This window comes from Xiphias gladius, chromosome 21 (genome assembly GCF_016859285.1).
Source record: "Xiphias gladius isolate SHS-SW01 ecotype Sanya breed wild chromosome 21, ASM1685928v1, whole genome shotgun sequence".
NCBI lineage: Eukaryota > Metazoa > Chordata > Actinopteri > Istiophoriformes > Xiphiidae > Xiphias > Xiphias gladius.
Window position 1 is genome coordinate 8,928,121 of NC_053420.1, and position 6,026 is coordinate 8,934,146.

General features: G+C 38.4%; 1 long non-coding RNA gene across 1 annotated transcript; it reads right to left on the reverse strand.

The window, feature by feature from the left end:
• Positions 1-1,627: 1,627 nt before the first annotated feature.
• Positions 1,628-3,283, reverse strand: LOC120783364. The gene is made up of 3 exons (XR_005706331.1): positions 3,174-3,283; positions 2,243-2,421; positions 1,628-1,844 (listed from the first exon to the last, which is right to left on the reverse strand). It is a non-coding gene; the product is annotated as an uncharacterized LOC120783364 (long non-coding RNA).
• Positions 3,284-6,026: the final 2,743 nt, after the last annotated feature.

Genomic DNA, 6,026 nt, shown 5'->3' on the forward strand with positions numbered 1-6,026 from the left:
AGTTTATTAAAATAATAGTCAATAAGGAAAATACAGACATAGAATTATTAAAAGGTGTATTCAGCTGTATGAATGAATGAATGAAGTTTACATTGTCATATCATGTATGTCTATGCTTGGCCTGCATGGGCTTACAAGACACCGCAAATTCATATATGCCAAATCCAGAATGCTACAATATATATAGAAAGAAAATCATGAATAGTTCAATGCTATAGTCAATAGCTGTGATATATAATGATATAGTGTAAAGAATCTTTTTAAAAACAGATAAGTCAATCTCACGATCCACTAAATGATTTTTCGGCATCTCTGTATCTTATGATATTATTATCAACTCTTATTTACACAAACGTTCATTCGGGGATTGCCGTATCACAGTCATCCAAATATAGTGTGGGACAGTTTTTATGCTCTTCATCAACCCCTCCCAGACCATGACCTGACCAGATGACATCTGGGAAATCTCCGGCCTATAAACCAGAACATCCCCGTGGTGTCATCATTCCATGCAAGTGAACCAGTATAGCCACTTAAGTAGCTGGCGAAAATGTATTTATGCTCAAGCATTAAGTGCTAATATGACATGACATCTAGAAACATGTTTCTAGATGTGTGACATCTAGATACATGTAAGCTAGTGCTCTATTACATTCTGAGATCCCACAAGAGATGTTTTGAGCAACTAAACATCATCAAGATCAAAGCAGAATAAAGAAAGTGCAGAGCCGCACTGATATAAGCAAATGACCTACAGGATACATACTGTCTACAGTATGAAAATAGAATATGAAGACTTAAATAGTCACAGACCTATGACCATCTGTTAGAAAACGATACTTGAGGACATATTTCTTTAAGTCTGACAGATTTATGGTTGTTGTTGTTTGGGGGGGCAAAGTTCACTGGTTTTACTGTCGGGGCAAGAAAGGTTTGGGCAGCCAGCAGGACTGGCATGCGTTAAAAAAAAAAAAAAAACACATTTCAGGGAGGTCTGTCACACAAGTCTCTTTAAGATAGAAATTTGTTCTAAATAAATTGCGGCTATTTTGCCAAAACCTAAAACAGACGTAAAATTTAAACGGAAAACATGTTGTTGGAAATGAAATTTTAATTGCTGAGAAAAATAAGAACCATATGAACTGTAACTTTACCGTACTACTTAATGTTCCATTCATACATAAATTTGGGTGTGAATTGGTTCTTTTATTCCCTAACTTCATTTTATGCATGTGTATTTCTGGTAATGGTGTTTTTGTTGGGAGTTATTAGCCAGATACTCTTGATCAGGTTTCAGATGTTCATAGGAACATAAACTTGTAGCAGCTGCTTCGTGTTTGGCACGAACGTCAGCGGGAGGGGGGACAATGTGATGCACCTGCACATAATCTCTTTATTTAAGCCTCTATAGACAACGGCTGGCAACGTTTACAGTGTGCCTTAAAATAATACAAAAACTCTCAACATGACATGCAACTGGAACACCAGAATCTGTAATAAAAGACAGGGCACAAAAGGATTCAAGGGCTGCAGTCTTGAAATTTGATTCAGATGTCGCTGTATCCATCTTTAGGTTCTATTCAAAGCATAATACAGAATAACCATCAGACTGTTTGGATGGGTTTGATGACGATGAACTTTCCTTTTTCTCTTTACAGGTTTCATCCAGTGTTTGTAATAATAGTGCACTGCACCAAGTGGCCTGAAATAATCAGGTGGATCATTAATCACATGTCTGTCTGATATGCTGTACTCCATGTGTATTTAGTATGATTCTCCTTTGAAAATGTGCCTTGGAATAACAAAAACACCATGGGTTTGGTTGAGTCTTATCCTCTTTATTTCTGTGAAGAATAATTCAAGAACAATTTATTAATCAGGACATTAAACTTCAAGAGTTAAAGTACCATGTTAATATTTACAGCACACTAGCAGACAGCAAACTTAATCAGGCGTTGAGCTCGTGACCTCAGATATCTCTAGATTTCAGGCTTGTGAACAAACAAACTTCATCTTCTTAAGTGTCACGGTTTATGGGAACAAATGATTCTTTGAGAGGTATTTAACCTGCTCTTTGACCAACCCTTCATGGTGCCCCCCTGCTTCACCGCCCACTCAACCTCCAATGTCTTTGGAGTCACCACAAATACAAAAAAGCCTAAACAGCTTTTGGCAGTCACTGGGTCTAGGCAGTAGAGGAGCATCAAGCACTGACTTGCACACTGCTGGAGGGATCTATTACCTTGAAAAAATTAGAAGAAGGCACAGTGCGACCAGACTGCTGCCTGAAAGGGAACAGAGCAGAGAGCACTGAGGACTTTGAGCAGGTAGGTGTCCCTCAAAACGAAGGCTGGATGAGAAAATGGACTGAACAGACAGGAGAAATTGAAAGAAGTCAGCCTCTTTCTTGTAAGTCAGCCCCTGCGAACATACATCAGGAAAAACACAATGCGTACCGTCGCCATTTGCATCAGAAAGACATCAGCAATTTGTGCACCTGTGCACAAATTGCTGCAGATAAAAACCTAAAATTGTAACTTGCATTTGTGTATCAAAAACATGCTTCTATTTTCCTTTACAAAGAGCTGAATGTGCTGTACTTAAAGGAATCAAAGTGACTTACAGTAAATAGAGCTTTATGTGCTATCTAATTTCAGTTGCTCAATTGTTCAGTTGCGTTACCATATTAATAATTAAGATGTACATTAAACACTGTACAGGATAGAGTTACATAGTGGACACACATATTTGGTGTTGTTGGTGCATGAAAATCGCTTTAGCAAGGCATGCAGGCTTCTCAGTTTGAATTTCATGGTTTTAGATCTAGGAAGCTGGATACGAGCAGTGAGGTCAGAGCTGTGAGGTTGCCGGCTGATGACTAACTTTGGAGGTATCAAATCGATATGTAGCCTGAGATTACGAGAGTAGCATGGAGGGAGTGGGTTTTTCTTGGGCAGAAAGCAGGCTTTCTTTTTACATAAAGAAATACCCAGGGTTGTGGTTGATACTGTTGGCGCTGTAGTTGTCCTGCCTATACTTCTTTTTCACACCGCACATGCAAAATCTATTTTTGCAGAAAACAATTATCTTCAATGCAATAACGCTTCATAACACGATCAATCAAAAAGGACTAAAAAGCAAAAGAGAATAAACACAGACTGATTCAAACTTACTGCCTCCTGAGGCTGAAGCATTTCTCACATGCTCTGCGCAACATATTTGCATCAACTTGTCAGCCCTCTTACAGCAATTGAACCAATGGGCAGTTCCACTGGGTCGTTCGAATGGCACCATTTGCTCTCATTTGACACCAAAGAGCCTTGTCGTCAGGCCTGGTTTTGTGTGAGTTACACAGCTGAAGCCACTTACTGTCTTGAACACTCAGCTGCGGTCAGTGATGTGTGGAGAAATGCAGTGAGGGACATTTGAGAAGCTACCAGATGCCATTTCAAGAGAACGTGGTCAGTGGTGCAGTCATCTGCGATGGGTGGCTGAATCACTCAGACATGTCACGTACTACTGACACGTTACGCATAATTTGTTTGTCTGCTGCAAAGCAACTCCGGTACCTTTTTTTTCTTTTTTTTTTCTCAAACTTCAAAGAACTCCACTGGCATCTTCTTTAATACGAGAAAATGTCAGCTTTTAATGATGCCAAAGGATGTGGTGCTGCACATGTGAAAAGATTACAGTAAAACATCACAGGGTTTGGCCATGCATGGACAGATAAGGAATCGCACACGCAATCACTGATCATTCTGTTAACGGCAGTGAAGAATGAAGCAGAAGTAGTCCTGACACAAACTGTCTAAATACTACAGGAGCAAATAATTGCCACAAGAATCTTTTTAATTAGGATACTAACATCCTATTAGGAATTCAGACTAATTCATCATATTTATAAGCTTTAAATCTATGTGTTTAGTTTAATGCAGCCTGCAGCACAAATCTTTGAAATCTCAAGGACACTGACTGGAGCAGATGTTCGGGATCTATGTTTTTTTGTCTACAGTGTTCCCTCCCCCACAAGTCAGGTTTCATTAAAACAGATGAGAGCCTCAGCCAGGCATCAAACTATAAATGTAATCAGCTAAAATGGCAATCTATCCAGTGGGAGGGGGGAGGAGCGGGTTTTCGTCGATGTAAAGGGCCTCCTGCCAAAATGTCTGCTGTAGCAGGCTATTTTGCTTTTACAGTATGTGTTGTATAGTTCATTTTCAAGACACAATAAGAGCCAAGATCGCTGCTTGAGCCCAGAGCCTTTCTGAACATACGCTGGAGCATGTGTACAACTAAAAATAAAACACCTACTTTCCAAGACCACAGGTTTTATTTTAAGTGGGACATGAGGGGTAGACTAAATGGTTAAAATATGAGGTGAAATATTTAACATTCAGTATTTAGTAAAACTGTGGTCCAAGTTAAAAAGAGAAGTCCTCACTGAAACAAAGTCAGGCATTTCAGTTTTTAGAAACTTTCCTATTTATTTAAAAGCCTTGAAAAGATATCTTTTCAATCTGAATCCTATTATGAACGACTGTTTTACAAGATCACAGATTATTTTAGTTTTTGAGTGTTAATCTCTTCATAAATAATAATTTAGGTTTTTTTCCCCCCAATATTTAGCTTATTTAGTCAAACATATTTAAAGATTAGAGAAATACGTAAAAATTTGAAACCAAGATATCCAGGTTTTCAAAGTGCACATGCTGTTTGAACACTTAAAAATACTAGGTATGCATGTATTACAGTAGACAGCCACGATAAACGAATTCAGAGAATTGTGAGATCAATAGTGATTAGGGCATTTTCATCCAAAACAAGCTCCACACAAAAATCAAGCATTTTGGTTATGGCTGTTTTTGCATTATTAATTTGCAGAGATAAAACAGCAATAAATCTTATGATATTAATAGCAATTGCAATATCCAAAATCATACACAAAATCCTATGAGGTATTTTAAGGTACCAGGGGGGAAAGTAAAAGAGGCAAGCTGTCAACATTAGTAATACTATCATGTAGGGTCACTCAAACAAGCAAAGAAGCACAATGTTATTCACACTCAGCACCGAAAGTAGAAGTCAAACGGGACTCACCTGACGTCAACAACATTTTCTTAGAATGTGTTGAACTGCGAAGTAATAATGACAATAACATTAATTGCTCGTTCATAACCACTCCTACTTTAAGTCCGTGTCCAATGAGAAGGTTAAGACCTCTTAACTGAAGAGTCATTAGGTCAAATTTTACAAGAACAAAATATAGTAATGGCATAAAGTGATGCATGTGACCTTTCATGCAGAGCGAGAGAGCTGCTACTCATGTAACAGTTAAACAAGTGCGTATGAGTCAGTTGTGATCCTCATCAGCGTCACATTACACCTGTTGTTTTCATGTAAAACTCCTCTGCTACCTTCGATGAAAATCAAACCACCAAACGGTTTCGGTGAACAAATGCTTCCCTCTCAGATTCCAGGGCTGAAATTTGGTTCCATTTGAAAAATAATGTATATATTTAGGTAAATCAAATGGATGGAGGACTGGAGGTGTGGTGGAAATTGTGGTGGAATGATGTATGTGCATCTTTTAGCTGGTTTCTAAAGCCTGTGAAGAGATCATTTAAAACATAGTATTTCATCTTAATACCTACATATACATTTTTTCAAACTGTACCATAAGTCTGCTGATAATATTCAGGAGGGAGGCTGGAGCACTGGCAGTGAGTACCATTTTTTTTAAAAAACAAAGTCTAACTCTTCACCCTGTTTATTTAAGGCTTCAACAAGTTGCTTGCTAAATTAACACATGCCCGAAGCGGAGTCCTGAGATAGACATTAATCCCATGTTAAGTCCTACAGTTATTGTAAATGACACTGGTTGCTGCCTCTTACTTACTGGTTAGAGAAACTGCACTGGTGGAGAGGAGTGGCGTGCTTCATCCGAGCATTTTATAAATGCTGCATTTCCTCCGGGTCTTTTTAATAAATCCATGAGTGGCATCTGCTCAATTTTTCAAAAAGAGAAT